This window comes from Lathyrus oleraceus, chromosome 6 (genome assembly GCF_024323335.1).
Source record: "Lathyrus oleraceus cultivar Zhongwan6 chromosome 6, CAAS_Psat_ZW6_1.0, whole genome shotgun sequence".
Classification (NCBI taxonomy): Eukaryota; Viridiplantae; Streptophyta; class Magnoliopsida; order Fabales; family Fabaceae; genus Lathyrus; species Lathyrus oleraceus.
Window position 1 is genome coordinate 137,601,928 of NC_066584.1, and position 22,597 is coordinate 137,624,524.

The following is a 22,597-nucleotide window of genomic DNA, read 5'->3' on the forward strand; positions in this document are numbered from 1 at the left end:
GAAGATGTTTCAGCAGGTAAGAAAGTAGAGATTCCTGCAGTGAATCTGGTTAGTGCTCCAATGTGTCAGTATGGTGAATCCAGCAAATTGAAGGCTAACGATGATGATGAAGTGTTACGATTGATCAAAATAAGTGAATTTAACATTGTGGAGCAGCTGTTCCAAACATCGTCAAAAGTGTCTGTGATGTCATTGCTGATGAATTCTGACGCACACAGAGAAGCATTGTAGAGAGTGTTGGAACAAGCTTATGTTGAACACGATGTTACTGTGGATCAGTTTGACCACATTGTTGCCAACATCAATTCTTGTAATAATATGAGCTTTTGTGACGAAGAACTTCCCGAGGAAGGCAGAAATCACAATTTGGCGTTACATATTTCAATGAATTATAAAGAGGATGCTCTGTCCAATGTGTTGGTGGATATTGGGTCATTGTTGAATGTATTGCCAAAGTCAACTCTGTCAAGACTCTTGTATCAAGGCGCCCCAATGAGGTACATCGGCGTAGTTGTTAAAGCGTTTGACGGTTCTCGTAAAACTGTCATTGGAGAAGTGGACCTTCCGGTGAAGATAGGTCTGACTGATTTCCAAATTACTTTCCAGGTAATGGATATCCACCAGCCCTATAGCTGCTTGTTGGGGAGGCCATGGATTCATGAAGCTGGAGCTGTGACGTCTACTCTACACCAGAAGCTGAAATTTGTGAAGAACGACAAGCTTGTCATTGTTGGTGGAGAAAATGAATTATTGGTAAGCCATTTGTCATCTTTCACTTATGTTGATGCTTAAAAGGAAGTTGGAATGTTGTTCCAAGCTTTGTCCATTGTTGATGAATTAAAGAAAGCTGGGGCACCCATGTCTTCTTTAAAGGATGCATAATAGGCTATTCATGCTGGCAATATTAATAAGTGAGGCCGTGTTGTGGAAGTCAAAGAGAACAAGAATAGGGCAGGACTCAGATTTCAACCAGGGCCATTCAACGCCAATGTCAAGGTTATGCAACTAGGATTCCACAATGGAGGGTTCATTCATGAGAATGATCAACACTCAACTGCCATTATTAAGGACAGTGGTGAGGATGACGAAACTTGCGCCAACTTTGTGACGCATGGTCAGACTTTCAACAGTTGGGTTGCTGTTGATGTTCCTACTATTGTTCACCGTTCTAAGTAATTTGTTTTTATTATTTTTGAGAAAAATCCTTCTCCTATGCCTAAGGGAGAAGTGAACATTGTTGGGCATTTTCCTTATTATTATCAATGAAATACAATTTTATTCATCCACATCTATGATGTTTTATTTTTACTTTTTGCTTTTTCTAAAAATGGTAATAAAAAAATATATAAAAAAATAATAATCTTTCCATATGCATAATATTTGTTTGCAATCCACTTCTCTAAAATCAAAATATCAAATCATTATGTAGGTTGTTCTCAAACCCATTGAATATAATGATCCTACTCCCTATCCAAACTTTAATTTCCCTGTGTTTGAAGCTGAGGAAGAGAATGATGTTGAAGAAGTATCTGATGAATTATTCCATTTGCTTGAGCACGAGGAGAAAGCCATTTGGCCGTTTGAAGAGAAGATTGAACTAGTCAACTTGGGTTCCGAAGAAGATGTGAAGGAAGTCAAGATTGGGTCTCAACTATGTCCAGAGGCTAAGAAGGGGTTGCCAATCTTCTTCGAGATTATTCTGATGTGTTTGCTTGGTCCTATCAAGATATGTCTGGTTTGGATTCTAAGATTGTGGAGCATAGATTTCCATTGAATCCAAAATGCCCGCCAGTCAAGCAGAAGTTGAGAAGAACTCATCCTGATATGGCAGTAAAATTCAAGGAGGAAGTGCAAAAGCATATTGATGCTGGTTTCCTTGTTACCTCCGAGCATCCGCAATGGATGGCCAATATCGTGCCTGTTCCAAAGAAAGATGGAAAAGTTTGTATGTGTGTTCACTATAGAGATTTGAATAAATCCAGTCCGAAAGGTGATTTCCCTCTGCCACACATTGATATGTTGGTAGACAATACTGCTAAATTCAAAGTCTTTTCGTTTATGGACGGATTTTCCGGTTATAATAAGATCAAGATGACACCTGAAGATATGGAAAAGACCATATTCATTACACCCTAGGGAACATTCTGCTATAGAGTGATGCCTTTCAGTTTAAAGAATGCCGGTGCGACGTACCAGAGACCTATGACCTCTCTTTTTCATGAAATGATGCATCAAGAGATTGAGGTTTATGTTGACGATATGATTGCTAAGTCAAGTGGTGAAGAAGAGCATGTTGAACATTTATTGAAGTTATTCCAGCATTTAAGGAAGTATAAACCCCACTTGAATCCCAATTAATGTACTTTTGGTGTTAGTTCTAGTAAGTTGTTGGGCTTTATTGTTAGCAAGAAGGGTATTGAAGTTGATCCTGCCAAGGTCAAAGCAGTACAAGAGATGCCGGAACCCAAAACTAAGAAGCAAGTCAGAGGTTTTCTCGGCCATTTGAATTATATTTCGAGATTTATATCGCATGTGACTGCCATATGTATGCCTATATTCAAGCTTCTTCAGAAAGACCAGTCTTGTGATTGGACCAAAGATTGCCAAAAAGCTTTTGATAATATCAAAGAATATTTACTTGAGCCTCTGATTCTATCTTCGCCTGTTGAAGGAAGACCTTTGATCATGTATTTGTTCTGTGCTTGAAGAGATTATTGGTTGTGTTCTTGGTCAGCAAGATGAATCCGGAAAGAAAGAATATGTAATTTACTACCTTATTAAAAAGTTCACCGACTGCGAGACTCAGTATTCTATGCTTGAGAAGACGTGTTGTGCATTGACTTGGGCTGCTAAGCGACTGTGCTAATATATGTTGAATCATACTACTTGGTTGATATCCAAAATGGATCCAATCAAATACATTTTTGAGAAGTTTTCTTTAACTGGGAGGATTTCCCATTGGCAGATGTTGTTATCTGAGTATGATATCGAATACCGATCTCAAAAAGCTATTAAAGGTAGTGTCTTGGCTTACCATTTGGCTCACCGGCCTATTGAAGATTATCAGTCAGCGTAGTATGATTTTCCTGACGAAGAGATTATGTACTTGAAGATGAAAGATTGTGATCAACTGTTACTTGAGGAAGGGCTAGAACCTGGTTCCTGTTGGGGCATGGTATTTGATGGAGCTATTAATTCATATGGTAATGGCATTGGGGAAGCGATTATTACTCCTCACGACACTCATTTTCCGTTTACAGCTAGATTGACCTTTAAATGTACAAACAATATGGCTGAGTATGAAGCTTGCATTATGGGGCTTGAAGAGCCCATTGATCTCAGAATTAAATATCTTGATGTCTATGGAGATTCAGCTTTGGTTGTAAATCAAATCAAAGGTGAATGGGAGATGAATCAACCGTGTTTGATACCATATAGAGATTATGCGAGGAGGATATCAACTTTCTTTATAAAGGTTGAGTTTCATCATATCCCTTGAGATGAAAACCAGATGGCAGATGCTTTTATAACGTTGGCTTCAATGATTGTGGTGAAACTTTGGAATGAAGTTCCCAATTGACTGTGATGCGTCTTGATAGGCCAGCTCATGTATTTATTGTTGAAGAAGTCAAAGATGAAAATCCATTGTATTTTGATATCAAATGTTTCCTCCAAAGTTAGAGTTACCCGTATGGGGCATCTTTGAAAGATAAGAAGACTTTGATAAGATTAGCTAGAAACTTCTACCAAAACGGTGATATGCTTTATAAGAGAAACTTTTATATGGTTTTGTTCAGATGCATCGATAGACACGAAGAAGACCTATTGATGACTAAAGTTCATGAAGGTTCCTTTGGTACTCATTCCAATGGACATGCTATGGCAAAGAAGATGTTGAGAGCAGGTTACTATTGGCTGATAATGGAATCTGACTATTGCAAGTTTGTGAAGAAGTGCCACAAGTGTCAAATTTATGCGGATAAGATTCATGTTCCTCTGACACTGTTAAATGTCATTTCCTGTCCATGGCCCTTCTCCATGTGGGGAATTGATATGATTGGCATGATTGAGCCCAAAGCTTCAAACGTACATCGTTTCATTCTGGTGGCTATTAATTACTTCATAAAGTGGGTTGAAGCAGCATCATATGCAAATGTGACCAAGCAGGTAGTGGTCTGGTTTATTAAGAATCAAATTATATGCCACTATGGTGTGCCAAGCAAGATCATTACTGATAATGGATTGACTTGAACAATAACATGGTGGATGTTTTTCGCAAAGACTTCAAGATTGCACATCATAATTCTTTTCCCTACAGACCTAAGATGAATGGGGTTGTTGAAGCTACAAATAATAACATTAAGAAGATAATTCAGAAGATGGTTATAACATATAAAGATTGGCACAAGATGCTCCCGTTTGCTTTGCATGGGTACCGTACATCCATCCGCACTTCAACATGGGCAAACCCTTTCTCTCTTGTATATGGAATGGAAGTTGTGCTCCCCGTGGAGGTTGAGATCCCATCATTACATGTTTTGATGGAAGCCAAGTTGACTGAAGCTGAATGGTGTTAAACCAGATATGATCAGCTGAATTTGATTGAAGAGAAGAGATTAACTGCCATGTGTCATGGTCAGTTATATCAACAAAGAATGAAGGAAGCATTTGATAAGAAGGTCAAGCCTCATATGTTTAGAGAAGGTGAGCTCATGCTCAAAAACATTCTATCTTTCAAACCTGATGCTAGGGGCAAATGGACTCCTAATCATGAAGGCCCATTTGTGGTTAAGAGAGCCTTTTTAGGTGGTGCTTTGACTCTTACAACTATGGATGGTGAAGAGTTCACTCGTCCTGTGAATGCCGATGCAGTCAAGAAATACTTCGCCTAAAAAAATAAAAGAACAACTCGCTAAGTTGAAAACCCGAAAGGGCGACTTAGGCAAAAATGAGAGTCTCGGTGGATTGAAAACTCGAAAGGGAGATCCAGGCAAAAGTTAGAGACATAAAACAAAAAATTATCCCGGTAGATTGAGTACCCCACCTTGGGGAAATCTAGGCAAAAGTTAGGGATTATGGTAAGTAATTGCATCCGGTTGTTCCTGATCTTTGAAGCAGTTTTAAATAGTCATTTGGTTCTGATTCGTCATTCTCAACCAAAGACAAGAGTACAGTGGATTTTGAAGTTGGTAGAGAGAGTAGTGATCATTGTATTCAATATAGCTTTTTTCTATGTAAATTACCAGTTTTAAACTTTGTAAAGATCCATGGAGTCTCGCCATTTGCAGACTAGCATTCTATTAAATAAAGTTGAGCTTTTATCCAATTTTTTCTATTCTTATTTACTTCAGTTAAATAAATTTGATTTTTTATGATGAATAATTATTTTTCTTAAAATAATAAAAATATTCACTTTAAGAATAACCGATTTCAGCAAGGAATGTCAACATCAATCTAAGAATAGGTAAGTCTTGAAGTCTGAAGCATTGTTGGTCTTCCCCAAGCAGTTGACTTGGTAACTTTTTCCTCCCCAACAATTCGTCGTTCGTTCCCGACATGGTTAAGAAGTTGCTCCCCAAGAAACCTATTATCCCCGTTTGAGTTGGTGAATGGTCCCCTTTGGAAATTCATCTTCCCCAACTGAGGTGTTCATGTTTTGCATCTCCCAGTTTGTGATTTGATGATTAGACCCTGGATATCCCGGAACCTTTATTTGGTCTCCAGATCCCCATTTGCATTTGTTTGTGTTGCATAACCGCAACAGTTTCTCCCCCGTGTGAGTTACATCCGGTTATCTTTGCCTTGGGATTGGTTTATTTCACAATTTCCAAGAAGAATTTGATGATTATTGAGAAGTGTGACGGTCTTTGGTTTATTCCAACAAGTCACAACATCCCCAACAATTGGCTCGATCCCCATTTAGAGTTTTATCTCTTGTATTCCCTGACGGAGTTCATCTTCTGATAGAGGTTCCCTCTTTCCTGACAGTGTTTGGTTCTGAGCAGTATTTGATTTTGTCCCCTTCAAGGTTGTCTCCCATTTCATATGGCGTTGACTTAAAATTCCCTGCATCATTTATTGATTTGGATCCTCAGCAAATCCTTCTTTATCCTCGGTAAGTTTGGTTGATTATCTTTCAGTAGTGCTCTCTTCCCGCAGAGTTTGCCATGATTGACTGAAAGCATGTTCTCGATGTCTTCCCCAACCAGAGTTGATTTATTCAGAGCTAGATGATTTATTTTCATCCATAGAAGATTCTCCAGTTGGTGTTCTGTCGAGATTAGCCGAGTGTTTTGGTGATGATTCAAATCTTCGCCATTTGTATCCTTTGTGTTGTTTTACTAGCATAGTCATAATCACAAACATACATATTCATGCATATATACCACAACATCAAATATTTCATTATGCATTTTATCACACTGATTTTTCTTCTGATCTCCTACTCTGGTGATATTATTTCCCCATGCAGATTTGGTGTGTCTGTCCTCCTTCAAATGTAGAGTGTCGGTCCATAAACAAAAAGAATTTATCCTTTCTCATTCCCCACTGAGTTATTTCCTCGTGGATGATTATTATTTCAGTTTCCTCCCCAGTTTATTATATGGATGGAACCACTCCCCCTGAGTTATATCCTCATTGGGTCGAGTCTTTGATTGACCGTTTCTTTCTAGTTCTTACCTAGATAGATATTTTGGTCTCCAAGAGTCTATTACCCAGTAACTGGTAATATTCGTCTTGATGTTGAGTACATTACCTTTACCCAATACACGGTAAAATGTAATCTACTTCCTTTGTTTTCCCCAGCGGATTCGTTTTCACATTTCGCCGGTAAGTCTATCCTTGATATGTTCATCCTAACCAGTGACAAATATTCTCCTTTTTGGTCTTCTACCCAGTAAAAAGGTAGTTGTAATCCCTACTTTTATTTCCCAGAGAGTCTATCCTTGATATGTTCACTTTAACCGGTGACAGATTTTCTCCTCTTTGCGGTATTCTGCCCAGTAAGTAGTAGATATAAATCCTATATTCCCCCTCAGAGTTAATCCTTGATATGTTCACTTTAACCAGTGACAATTTCTCTCTATTTTCGTGGTCTTCTGCCCAGTAACCGCTAGTTATAAATCCCGTTTCCTCTCCTGAGTCTATCCTTGATATGTTCATCCTAACCCGTGATAGATATTCTCTATCATTGGTATTCTACCCAGTAACCGATAGTTGTAATTCCTATTTCTCCTCGGCAGTTTATCCTTGATATGTTTACCCAAACCAGTAACGGATATCCTTCTTCGTTCCCCAGGTGGTCTATCCATGATACGTTCATCCTGACTGATGACATATATTGTTCCCTTGAGTTTATCCTTGATATGTTCACTTTAACCAGTGACAGATACTCTCTCTTTGGTCTTCTGCGCAGTAACCGGTAGTTGTAAATCCTATTTGATCTTTTCTACCCAGTAGGTTATTCTTACCCAATAACCAATAATGAATACACTTCTTTTTCCTCAGTGAGTCATCCTTGATATGTTTACCCTAAACGGTAACGGATGTCCCTCTGTCAGAGTGTATTAACTTCTTAACCAGTGATCTGTAATAGATAATGCATATCTTTTTCTCCTAGGATGAATATCATTCTTCCCAAGTTGAGTTTGAGAGCTTATTCCCCTAGTGAAGTTGCCATCCCCTGCAGATAACCTTATCCCCGGACCGAGTCTTTCCATTGATTTTTTTTCATGGAAAATCCCTCGTGTCTCCACCAGTTTTCAAGTCGTAGTCTGGCCTACGCATAGCATTTTATCCCCTAGAGTCTTTGTCTCCTCAGTGAGTTTTCCTTACGGAATGCATTATACTCCTTTGGACTTTCAGCCTCTCCGAATTCTTTTCCTTTATGGAAATATATTCCCCACAAAGATTACTTTAACATTCATATCATATGCATCATGAGGACTCTTAGGGACCAAAATTTGTTTCTAGATGTTGTTATTTAAGTCCATTCTATTGAGTTGATACAAAGATTTTAACCTTCACATCCTCAGCTAGAATGTCCTTAAATAGGGCTAGTTGTATGACCCCAATTTTGACCCTATGACCCCTCATGCTATCTCATCATTCGCATTGGCTTTGGGATCACATCTTGGCATCCTCCTTACCCCTCATTCATTGAGTTTTTATTGGGAGAGATCACCAAGAACATTTTACTATATCATACTTTATTTTTCTTTATTTACTAACCAAAATACCAAAAATATGTCTATGTATAGCTCTGTTTCTTTTATAGGTAGTGTGTACTTCCACCAATGCCCTATCAAGCTCACAACTAAGGTTTGAGACCCTCAATGTAAGGAGATCCATCAAGAGATAGTTCAAATTGTTTCTAAACATCATATATGGATTCCCATGATCTTTATTTATACTTTTTATTAAGAATTCATCAAGAGTTTGAAGCTTGTTTGCCTTGGAAGCCCTAATTCATCTGGGTATCTTGTGTGACTTCCTTAGCAAGTTTCTTCAACAATTGGTCAAATATATCAAGGGATACTTCATCATACATCATTGTATTCATATATTATTTTCCATGAGTCCAAAATATTAAGAGAATTTCAAGTTTGTAAGTTGGTTCAGGGTGGTTGACCAGAGAAAGTCAACTGGTCAAAACTGGGGTTCCCTAGACCTTATCTCCTACAATTTTTGTCATATAAAATTAATTCCAAGATGAAAGTTACTCTTTATGACATTCCAGACAACTTTCATGTTGACATAAAGAGCTAGTTTTACTTGGAAAGTCACTTTTTATGGTAAAAGATTATATGTCATTTTGTTTGTGCCCTAGTTAGGAGGTCAACTTCCAAGGACCATAACTTGCTCAATTTTTATAATATGAAGACAATCAAAGTTTCATGATCAATTTTAAGATGTCCTCTCCAACTTTTATTCTTTGAGAAATGTAAAATTCAACTTGCAAGGTCATGTGTCAAGAGGAAACATTATAGGTCATTTTGGGCCATTACCATTGAATAAGCAATTTTCCTCAACTTCTAAAATGCATAACTCCCTCATGCCAAATCCAAATGAGGTAAAATTTGTGTCCAAATTGAAGAAGTATGAAATATATACAACTTTGGTGAAGATACCATTTCCATTAGAAGCTCATAGCAAAAGTTATTCAAAGTGGAGGAAGTTGTCATTTGATTTGGTACTTTAAAAAATTTCAATTATGTTTGATTTCTCAAACTTCCACCTCAAATTTCATCATGATCCATGCTCCAAATTGAAACATGTTCAACATCAAAGTTGTTCCCTTGATGTAACCTTTCTAAAGAGTCTAAGATCACCTCATTTGGACAAGATTTGAGGGACTTGCGCATGGTTCCTTTCATAGGTTTGTTTTGGCAAGATTTGAATTAATTTGTCCATTTCCTTTTGCAGGCTTATATGTGAATGATTCAGGATCCATTGTGCACGAATTAAAGCAAGATTACATCATGAATTGGGCCTAAATTATTGCCCATGCATCCATGCACCAAAGTTGCTAAAATTGGCAAAATTTCAAAGTGTGTAAAAAGCAACTTGGTACCCTATAAATACATGGTCATTATGATCAGAAATGGGATCCCTAATTACCCACCCTTTGAACCATTGCCTTCGTAACCTCCATTAAAGGATAAACTTGAAGATCTCACTTGAAATCGAGTTTCAAATCTCCTTCTGTTTTGATATTGAAACTCCAAGAATCCAAGCCTCTCTTTGATCCATTTCACATCCTCCAAGCTTCTAGAGTCGAGCTAAGGCCAATTGGAAGCATGACCAAGCCAGATTCAAGCTACCCGAAGGTGATTTTTCAGAAACTTTGTGGCTTTGATTCTCTCTCAGTTCTTTACTATTCTCTTTGATTTTTGGTTGGTTGAGGTCCTACCAATGTAGGCAACAAGATTGAGTTGCTTTGAGTCAAATCAAAGAAACTCAGATCATGAATCTCAAATTTCAAATCCATGTATCTTTCAATATACTTGGAATTGGATAAAATAGAGGGCAAATTCGAGCTCCTGAGCATTTTTCCTTTAAAACCATGTCCTTACTTTTCATTTTTGTAATGGTTTTTGGTGGACCAGTCCGATGAGGTCCACCGGAGAAGATGACCAGAGCTAGGGTTCCGGTGGTATGTTGGCACCTTCCACCCCACCTGACCTATTTGAAATGTTTTAATCTGCGCCCTTGGTTCTAATTACCACGCGTGGGATGCATTGGCTCAGGTTCACCATGGAACGCGCACGCTTGGCCATCAGACCTGCCACCTCAATTAATGAGGGAGATCTGATGGCCCTTGTTTTTTTGTATTTTCTGAATTTCCATTTAATTCACTTATTTTATTTAATTCATAGAAATTTCATTTTTAATCCAAAAAATATGGGACTTTCACCAAAAATATTTAAATATTTTTCTCTTCCATATTCTGAACTAAAATTATTTTTTGGATTAATTTTGGTATTTTTCATGAATTAAATGTTTTTGTGCATATTTTTAATTGTTTAAAAATACTTCTGTCTTTCTAAAAATTGTGAAATTTTTTGTCTAAGGTCCTTTGACCTTGTTTGACATAGGATAAGTCCCTTGGCCATTTATTTGGTGTTTTGAAGGGGTTTGAGGTTTTGTCCAATTTAAAATACATTTTAATTCATTTTTAAATTGACTTTTAATAGATTAAATGTTTAAAAATTATGTTGAGCCATTTTTATGGTCTTGTGATGTTTGACTTTGTGTTTGGGCCTTGGTCATGGTTGATTTGACTTTTGTTTGATCAAAACCATTGGATTTAGGGGATAGATGAAATGTACATTTCATCTCCCAAAAGGAATGGATGATATTGATCAGATGAACTTTCTCTCATGATCAATTTGTATTTCTATTTCCCCCTCCCTCTCTTCATCCCTATTTTTCCCCATTCCTTCATTTGACTAATGAAACCTATAATGTCTAAATGCTAATTGATTCATCAATGACCTTGTGTCAGATGAATCAATACAAGTCTGACTGAGATAGGTCCCTCCCATTTTATTTTAGTGTGTGGTATGTTTTAGGAGTTTGGTTCTTTGTACCAAATCTCTAACATGCATTAACACCTATATTTTTATTGCCCGACCTCAGATAGTTGTGACTTCAACATAAGTCCAACTACGATTGCTTAACATAGAGCTAAATTTGACCCTTAAAGCATATCATTCTAGTAAGTGAGATTGTAAGTCTCCCATTCTTCATGGCATTGTGTGGAAACTTGACATTTTTTCCTTTCATGAGAGCTAGTGGCATACTTGTTGAATTATCCAAGTTAGAGACCTTCTCATGGAAGATGTCTTGGTTCAAGGATGCATACTTGTGAATGAATGATTGAGTGTTCTCCAAAGAATGACATAATCAATTAAAACTCAACACTAACATTTGACTAACCATTGACTAACTCTTATTCATTATGCTTTTATTTTCAAGTCATTTACTTTATGAAATTTAAATTTCAGTCATTTATCATTCATTGCCATTTACATTTTATGCAACTAGTTTATTTTTCATGTCCTTTTCACTTTGCTCATTTAAGCCATATCTTGTGATTGTATATATTGTTTGTTTGCCTTTGTTTTTGTTTGTGGTCTTAGGACCTTAAAATACTTAAGAAGAACAAAAACCCTAAGAAACACCTTGGTGGACTGTTGGATTTGATCTGACTTTTTCGACTTAGAACTAGGTAACATTCCCTGTGCTAAAGGACTTGGCCAATGCCAACATCTGAGACTGAGCTATCTTTGATAGTGAATTTCATCTGATGCAAGACCTTGGATCTCTTTGATTCATCTGCTACATTATCCATGTGCTTAATTGTTATTTGTTCTAGTCTATGTCTGATGTTTTTGTTCTGAGTTGATCAAGGAATATTTCATCTGTTGCATTGGAAGACACTGAAGACTGCTAGCTATTGAAATGCTTGCTTTGATATGACTATCTTTATTTGATGCCTTGATCTTCATTAATGTCTGGATATTTATCATTTCTTATTTCTTATTGCTTGATCAAAGTCCAAAGGAAAATGGGTTTCTATATGACATTCGTGTCTGTTGGATTGCATCCCATTGGTCAGATCTTTTAAACTCTTAACTTTTAATTTTCTCTTATGGTAGTCTCTTCATCTCCTCCCACCTCTTTAATTTCAAAATCTCTCCCTCTTTTCAAAAACTTTCTTTCTTTGTGTTTTCTAACTTAGACATGTTTTAATGATTAGAAACTTTGGCCTTATACCATTGAATTTTTGAACTTTTTCTTAAATCAAACTTGTAAATGAACTTAACCATATTGACTTTAATTTCAAAAATACAAAAAGAACTAACAACCCCATTCAAATATTTGGCCCCTATCTACCATTTTCATTTAAACTTTTGTTAAAATTAATTCACCAACTTCTTTGAAATTTTTACAACGAACTACGGGGTTTTGATCCCTCATTTTTATGTTGGTACGTAGGCATAAGACCTAAGGTCTTGTCAAACACAAAAATATAATCAATGAATTCTTTTCTCATCCCCATATTCTATATTTTATCAAACATCTTTTATACCCAAAAACATATGCACACAAAAAGGGCTCACTAGGAGTAACTAAGACACTTTGGGTGCTAACACCTTCCCTTTGTGTAACCAACCCCCTTACTTGTAATCTCTGGAATTTTATTAGTTTTAATTTGAAAACTTCGTATCTCCTGGGTTTTGTTCGTAGTTTTCCCTTTTCCTTTGGAAACAATAAAAGCGCGATGGTGACGCTGGTTTTATTGACGTCAAGTTTATCCATAGCTTGATGGTCATGAATTTACCGCTACAATGGGATTTCCTTTTGTCTTTGAATCCTTACAAACTATAAGTATATCTCTAAAGGTAAAACTGCATCATGGTCAAAAGTCAGTAAAAAAAGACATAGAATTAATGGCCTCTTTAGGAGAAGTTCTGTAAGCCTAAATTGCTTGATTCAAAGTTGTATGCCAACTTCTTGGCTTTTGGCCTATGTACTTTTTATCAAACTTATGATAACTATGTTTGCAGCTTCTATTTGGCTGTTAGATTGTGCATATTAGGGGGTTGACGTCAAGAATTTAATTCCTGTCTCTGAAGCAAATTCCATTACTTTCCTACCCACAAATACTGAACCTTGGTCAATTGTTATGGTTTCAAGAGTCCCATATCTACACATGATATGACTATGTATGAAGGCAATCACCATGTCTTGGTTGGCGTTAGTTAGAAGCACTGCCTCAACCCATTTTGTAAAGTAACATATATCCACTAGGACATATCTATAGATTTTAGAAGACGCGAGTTTGATCTCACTTGTTAGTTCCAACGCCCATCCCCTGAATTTCCATTGCCTGATGGTCAAATGTAATTCACCGATGGGAACGTGTTGTATTCCTCCATGTTTCTAACACTTTGGACATCCTCGAGCAAACACAATGCAATCTTTTAACATGGTAGGCCAATATACCCCATGTCGACACAACAACCACTTCATTTTGAGGCCTTCTTGGTGAGCGTCATATGATCTGATGTGGGAATAAAAAATTGCCAAGTAAACTTCACTCTCACTAATGCACTTGAGAAACACCTCTTGTGGAGTATTTTTGAATAACCTGTTTTTAATAATGACGTTAACTAGCACCTTGTATTTATTTTTTGATATGTTGTTCCTATTGGTTTTTTAAGGAACTTGATAGTTTCCTTCGCTAGTCGTCGTTTGCTATGTTGTTGATGGAATTTTTTTCAAGAATTTCAAAAATTTATGGTAACTCCTTTGCCCCCACCAGTTTTGGTGCTGACAACTTAGTTCGTATAACGCTAATCGATACAGTTCATCTTTCGTTTTAGTCAAGCTCTTCAATTTTTTCCTGAAAACCTTGTAGCATGAGGCTACTTTGGCCAAATCATTGGCCTCTTGGTTTGTATTCACGATACATGTCCAATATCCACAGTTTCAAATCGTTTAAGCATTGAATTTTCCTTGACGAAGTAGATTAGCAAATTATCCTTAATGCATTTGTAATCTCTTGATAATTTTTTGATTACCAGTTCAGAGTCACCCTTGATCTCGACTTTTGTTTCCCCCAAGTCTAATAATATTGTAAGACATATGATCAAGACTTCATACTCAGCCTCATTGTTAGAAAAATGGTCGTTGATCTTGAAATTATACTTATTAGGAATTCCTTCCAAAGACATGATGAAAATCCCCACACCCGTTCCCTTGGAATTAGTATAACCATTAAAATGTAGTTTCCATGTCGGGAACTCAACATAGTTTTGCGCTATTTCTGTTACTGCATGATCTACCATGAAATCAACAATAATTTGGCCTTTCATGGCCTTTAAGGGTTCATAAGTTAAAGATTATCCAGTTAGGGTTAATGCCCATTTTCCAACTCTACTATGTAAAATTGGTTTCAACAACATGTGCTTAATTATGTCGAAGTGTGAATAAAAAAACACAACTGAAAATTTTATATAATGCTTGAGTTTGGTACAAGAAAAATATAACGATAACACAACTTTTTTACCATAGTGTATCTAGTCTCAACATCATTCATGATTCAAATTAAATAATATATGGCTCTTTTGATGCCATCATCATCTTCTTGGGCTAACATACTCCCAATTGTCGACTCAGATGCAACAATATACAACTTTATGGCTTTGTTCCTCGTTGGAGGTAACAACGTCGGAGGCTTCTACAAGTAATTCTTAATTTCATCAAAGGCTTGTTGATATTATGGCTTGATAACACCAAAACACGTCGTATATTTGGCTCAACTTGCACATGTTTTATTGTTGTTTTTCTTTATTTCTAGTATTATGTTAGTAGTTTGTTTGGATTTTAGGTACTTAGCCATGTGAGAGCCATACGCGAAGAAACGAGGAAAATCGGATGAAAAATGGAGAAAAAGGCGTGTTTTGCACTCATGACATCCAGTATGGCATTCTCCATGGAGGTATTCATGATGTGACTGAGGTGTCCCATGACCTAATGGTCACAAAGACCAAGTCTCCACATTTTATGAAGGTGACATTCGCGACAAGAGGTATGGAGATCGCCATCCCTTATAAAAGTGAGGCAATCAAAGTGGTTGAAGCATGGACTCCCCATTACTCCCTTTTTCCTCTCACACGAATCCAACAGTTGTGACTTAATTTCCAAGGCTCTGTAGCACTAAAAATAGTTGTTGAAACTCAATTTTGAGATTATCCAAGCTTAGTACAACTTAAGGCATATATTTATATTTTTGAGAGCCTTATTTCTTCATATCGGAGGATTATTGCATTACTGTTGTTATTGAGTTTGGAGCACTTTACTTTGTAGCATTAATCTTGCCAGCATTACTTTCCCGTTCAAGTTTTCCTTCAATTTATTCTTGTACCAGATTCATGACTCCGTTTGGAGCATGTTCATATTATTATCATTATTCTTGTACCTTCAATTTATTACTTTGCTTGCTTATTAGTTTCTTACCTTACTTTAATTTTGAAGTTTAATTTATTCCATTTCACCTTCGTAATTGTAATTGAATCGCCTCATATTTAATTCTAATTTTCAATACATCACTTTATTATTTACTATGACCATGTCCAGCTAATATACTAGTGCTGGAATGTGAGGACCATCGATTTGACGGTACTCAGTCTGTTATTTCTTTAGGATTACTATCGGGGATATTTTGGTTTTTATCTCAATTTTTCAGAAATTAAATTGATCGGTTAGTACGAGAGTAGTACCATAGATACGTCGGGTAAGATCGAAAGTCGTCCGGTACTTAAGATAAAATTGTTAAGTTTTTGATTAATAAACACCGCGGAGCACTTTGTTAATTAATTAGGAGAATGATATTTCTAGAAAGTTATTTTAAAACTATTCTTAGACGCGTTTATAAGTTTAAAATTCGGTTATCCGAGCAAAATCCATGAACCCTTTAAAGTTGAATTTTCCAACCAAAACCACTTTTTAATTTAGTAACATAATCTAATTTCTAAAAAAGGTTTTCACTACTTTAACTCAAAATGCATCGGGCACGTGAGAGTGGATAATATGAATTAAAGAGTAAAACCCAATTCCGAATATGCGAGAGAGACAATTCCTTTTTAATTAAATATTTTTCAAGGAAGAAAACATTTCCATGTAAGTAGTTCCACTTAGGAATAATAAGATTACTAGTGATTGATGAGAGCCACATTCCAGTATTACATTTCTGAATTCATTCAAGTCTATCATTTTCACTTTGTTTACGATCGCCTTAGATAAACACCGTAGCAATAGAAAAGGATAGATTGACCATTAGGTCTCTATGGGTTCGAAAACCTTTTATATTACTCTAATACACTCCATATACTTGCGGAAAGTACCCATCAAGTTTTTGGTGCCATTGTCGGGGACCTATTCCATCAAATATCATAACTCTATTGTTACATTGTCTAGATTAAGGCACCCTTTTTCCTTTTGATAAATGCGAAGGACTCCTAATACCAGAACTTTAGAAGACCCAATAGCTAAACCAAAAAGATATGCACGTGCACTCCGTTTGCTCCAAAGAATCAAGAGAGCAATGGTAGAAGAACAAGATCGCAAGCCACTTAAAGACTTTGCCTTACCTTTTAATAAAAAACCTTATTCAATTATTTTTAACCCTGCAATCAATGCTAACAACTTTAAACTGAAACTCGCTTTGTTGCATATCCTGCAATAAAACCACTTCGCCGGTCTCCTAACAAAGCACCCAAACCAACACTTAAAAGTTTTCATTAAACTAGTCGAGGGTACCTTTTTTCTAAATAACTAGAATAATATTAGCAAGCCATTAGACATACATTTTTCATGGTCGAGATCGCTGGGTATTTCTTGAACCCCAAAGGCTCATCATCATAGACGTAATCTAACCTCTGACATTTTGAAGCTGTTGTTTGGTAGGTAGAGCCATATTGAATTTCATGAGAGTTCTCAAACTTAATGGCTTTGACAACCAATATTGTTGAGGTTCCACCTCCAAGGCCGCTAATATCTTATTTTCAGCCACATAAGCCGAAATCCGAGTCAACACACTTGAATCAATCATGGTCTTCATCAGATTCATACCATCGGTTGTACCCTCCGATAGTTTCATACTCCAAGGTAAACCCGTATTAGGGGTGTAGGTTCACCATGTAGCATAATTCACCCTTCAAAGTTATATCCTTCTCCAGTAAGTTTGCATGGTCAAATGTTTGCCAATTTCCGATCAAAGTTACATTTGCCGATGTGATTAACATCTAATCTGAAAAACTTTGATCCACTTTGATGTGTTCGACAATTCCACCAGGACTCCAGATGGCGATTCTCTAATGCATAGACGAGGGTACACATCCTACTCAATGCAACCACTCTATACCTAATAGCATATTGTAGTTTGTTTTTGTCGGCACCACCATAAACAATGTTGGACTTGTGGTGGTTCCCACCACTATGCCGACTTCAATAAACTCTAAGGGTTAGCTGGTTTTGCCATCATAGTTGGGTAGTACCATGTTGTTACATGCTAAATTTGTGGTAAATTTTCTTATTTTCTCCAAGAGGGACTAGGGTATAATGTAACACCCGAACTTAATTAACTATTTTAATTGAATTATTTAGAAATTTAATTGAATAATCGGTGTTTTAAATTAATTGTTGTATGATTGTGGGGGTAAGTGTCCTTGAAGTAGAGGTATAGAAAGAGTAAGAGCTTGACATATTTGTTTAGAAATTATTTAAAATTTTAATTGATTATTAAAATAAATAATATTTTATAATGGTATTTTTATTTGAATTAATTAATTAAATAATAAAATGATGAACTTGGGCTAATGGTGAGAATCAGAGGAAATAAGGGGTAGAAATAGAGAAGCCATTATTGAGTTGGGAAAATTTCATGATTACACAAAGTGGTGAGGGAGTATATATTCTAAAAGTGGGGAAAAATTAGGTTTTTATGGAGAAACTTGAGACACGTAAAAATGAGGAAAGAGAGTATTAAGAGATGTTAATATAGGTAGTTAGAAAGTTAGTTGCTTAAGATGTAAGTTACTTAAGTTATTGATTGAGTTGTAACTAACTGTTTTCTTCATGCTTTATAACTACTTTATATATATGGAAGCATCTCCTGATAATCAATTGAATCACACCATTATCTTCATCATCTTTGTATTTTCACCTTGCAAACTCAATACTACAATATGGTATTAGAGGATGCTCTTTGAATTCACTTCTATGTTTCGCTTTGTGATTCCATTCATCATCTTCCCTTCTCTTCTTTTTTGATCATTTTCTTACATGGCTAATCATGATGATCGATATTACCTTCATTCATCCGATCACTCCGACGTCATCTTGGTTTCTCAAACACTCACCGAAAACAACTCTAATTCATGGCATTACGCGATGATTTTGGCTCTTGATGGCAAGAACAAGACTGCTTTTGTGGATGGCACGATCCAAAAACTAGAAGAAAATTCACCTCAGTTTCGTTCTTGGATGCAAAAAAATAGTACAATGTCATCGTGGCTTCTGAATTCCGTCTCAAAGGAAATATCTACAAGTGTGATATATGCAGTAAATGTAGCTGAAATATGGAAAAAGCTTGAAGATCGATTTTAGCAAAATAATGATCCTCGTGTGTTTCAACTAAAGAAGAATTTTTTAAGCTGCACCAAAGATTCTTCAATTGTAAGTGCTTACTACACTAAATTCAAATCTTTGTGGCAAGAAATAGGAGAATATTGACCTATGCATACATGCCACTGTGGTGGAGTGCAACCAATTGTTGATCACCTACAGAATGAACATATTCTCACATTCTTAATGGGCTTAACATGATGTTTCAATCGGGTTCACGGACAAATATTGGTTATGGATCCTTTGCCTTCAATAAATGTTGTTTTATCCATGGTTACTCAAGATGAGAAGCAAATACAAGTAACCACCACCATGCCTCACACTGAAACATCAATGGCATGTGTTGTGTAAGGAAGTTCCAAGAACTTCAAGAAGGAAAGACCTACTTGTGCTCAATGTTGAGTCATTGGCCACTTCAAAGAAAAATGCTTCAAGCATCATGGCTACCCTTCTGGATATAAGAAGACTCAAGCTTACAAGCCAGCTCAACAAAGCAACAATATTCATGACCATGGCACACAAGCAATGAATCTATTCTTGATATGGCAACTATGACTTCATAGAATTTCCAACAAATCATTTAGTATCTTCAAAATCAGATGTCCAAGGCAGGGATTTCTGAAGCTACTACATATGTTAACTCAGTTACAGGTATGAGTTTTTCCATTCTTAACTCTCATAAATGGCAATTCTCTAACAATTGGATCATAGACTGATGTGCCACCTTCATCTTTATTTTAACATCTATTTTTTTGAGTGATACAAACCCTTGCTAGCAAAATTTGTTACTCTTTCTAATGGAATTCAAATACCTGACACGGCCATATGAAAATTTGTTATCAATGATAGCTTGATTCTTCAAGATGTCTTATTCATTCCCACTTTTCATATCAATCTAATTTTAGAAGCTAAGTTAGTTGCCCTTAAACACATAAAATTGATCTTTGTTGAGGATCATTTTTCCATTCAACACACCAAGCAATCCAAGATGATTGGAAATGGTGACCTCATGTCAGGATTGTGCATTCTCAGGGCAATCACTACCAAACATCATGTTAACTCACATAAATCTTGTCATACACTTAGCTCTTGTAATGTAGTTTCAACTAGTGATAATGCCCAACTATGGAACCTTAGGTTAGGACATCTATATGATTATGTGCTTAGAACTGCTAGCAATAAAATTTAGCTCCTTGTACCCTCTAATTTTTATTTACACAAATGTATAATTTGTCCTCTTGCCAATTTGAAAAGACTTCCTTTTAAATCTAAAAATCATTTTTCTGCCAAAAGTTTTGATCTTATCCATTGTGAGTTATGGAGTCCTTATGGAAAACCTACATATCATGGCAAATCATATTTTTTTGACCATTTTTGATGATAACAGTTGTTTCACATGGATCGATTTGCTAGCTAACAAATCAGAAGCTCCAATCAAGATACAACAGTTCTTTACACTTGTAAAGACTCACTTTGGCAAAGTCATTAAAGTTGTGAGGTTTGACAATGCCAATGAGCTAAAAATGACTCAGTTCCTTCAGGAAAAAAGAAGCATCCATCAATATTCTTGTCCTTATAGACATGAGCAAAACTCAATGGTAGAAAGAAAACATCAACACTTGCTAAATGTAGCAAGGTCACTAGTGTTTCAAGCCAAGGTACCAATCAAATTTCTAGGAGATTGTATAGCCACAACCATATTCATTATAAATAGAACTACATGAGTGGTTTTTAAGAGTAAGTCACCTTATGGAATCCTTTATGACAAATTGCCTGCATATTTTGAGTTCAAAGTCTTTGGCTGCCTATGCTACATTTCCAAAATTCCTCATCATAGAAATAAATTTACCCCTAGAGCCATTCTTTGTGTTTTCCTTGGTTATCCTTCTAGCTACAAAGGTTTCAAAGTGTATGACTTAGTGTCCAAAACATTTCATGTGTCTAGAGATATTGTTTTTCATGAAGACAATTTCCCCTTCCACTCATTATTTGATAATAATAGCCATGATGATCCCTTTCATAACATAGTCTTGCCAAATTCCATTTATGATCATTCACCTTATGATATTGATGATGTTGTACCAAACAATATAGATGCCCATCATGAAATTTCTAACCCTACAAAACCTATACACAACACATATCCTATTGTTCCATATGACCCAAATATACTCGGCCTTTGAAGGTCAACTAGAACACACAGACCTCCATCTAGCTTGAAAGACTTTGCCTGTCATGTCCCTCATCCTATCATTGATGTACTTTCTTATGAAAAACTGTCTGCTCCTTATAAAGAGTTTGTCATGAATGTGTCATTTGTTTTTGAACCCCAGTTCTATCACCAAACAACAAAAATCCTTGAATGGTGCAAAGCCACGAGTGAGGACATATAAGCTATAGAGGAAAACAATACTTGGTCAATACAAGCCTTGCCTAAAGGAAAGAAGACAATTGGGTGCATATGGATTTAAAGAACAAAGTTCAATGATGATGGTTCATTAGAAAAACACAAGGCTTGATTGGTTGCCAAAGGTTATACGCAACAACCCAACCTTGATTTCATAGATACTTTTTCACCAATGGAAAAACTCACATCTGTGAGAGTGGTTCAAAGCTTAGTTGCTGCTCAGAATTGGAAGTTGACATACCTTGATATAAACAATGCCTTCTTAAATGGGGGTTTAAGGGAGGAAATATACATGGATCTGCCATTTGGCTATCCAAGTGAGGGGGAGAACATGGTATGCAAACTCAATAAATCCCTATATGGCTTAAGGCAAGCTTCAAGGTAAGCTTCAAGGCAGTGGTATCACAAGTTTTCCACAACTGTCACGGAATATGGCTTCACATAATCATCAATTGACCATTCATTATTTTCTAAAGGAACAAGTGATTCACTAGTTTTCCTCGTAGTCTATATAGATGCGATTGTTCTAGCTAGTCCTAATCCTAAGCTTGTTCAAGAAACTCAAAATATGCTTCAAAGCCAGTTCAAGTTAAAGTTACAAGGATGATCTCAAATAATTTCTTGGATTGGAAATTATACACTCAAATAAAGGGATCCACCTATGTCAAAAGAAATATACCTTGCAACTGCTCATGGACACATGTTTCATAGATGTTAAACCATAATCTCTGCCCATGGACCCTGGTGCCACTTTCAATGATGAAGAATGGCCATTACTTGAAGATGTCTCTCAGTACAGAAGAATCATTGGCAAGTTATTATATCTCACTATTTCCAAGCCTGACATTTCATATGTTGTTCACAAACTCAGTGAGTACATGTCAAAACCAAGAAAGCCACATCTAAATGGGATCAATCACATCATGTAGTACATGAAAGGCACATAAGGCCAAGGAATATTGTTTTCTTCAAAGCCTTCTATGCATATTTCTTCTTATTCTTACGCAAATTAGGGAAGTTGTATCACAACAAGAAAATCCACCACATGTTTCTACATTTTGGAGAATCATTATTGGCTTTGATATCCAAAAAGCAGCCAATTGTCTCAATATCATCAATCGAAGCAGATTACAGATCATTGGCATCAGTTACATCTGGTTTGCTATGGCTGAAGCAGCTCACGAGAACATTTTACATCAACGTTCCATCTTGTAAGGTCTTCTGTGATAGCACATCAACAATTCAAATGGCAAGCAATTTAATGAGCCATGAAAGGAAAAAAAACATTGACATAGATTCTCATTTAATTAAGGAACATGTGGTTGTATGTTTCATCAAGTTGGTACACATTCCATCCAAGTACCAGCTAGTTGGTCCACTCACTAAAGCCTTACCTAGAAACTTGTTTCATTATCTCATAGCTAAGTTGGGTATTTGCAACATATACCTTCCAACTTGAGGGGGGTATTAAGATTTGTTAATATAGTTAGT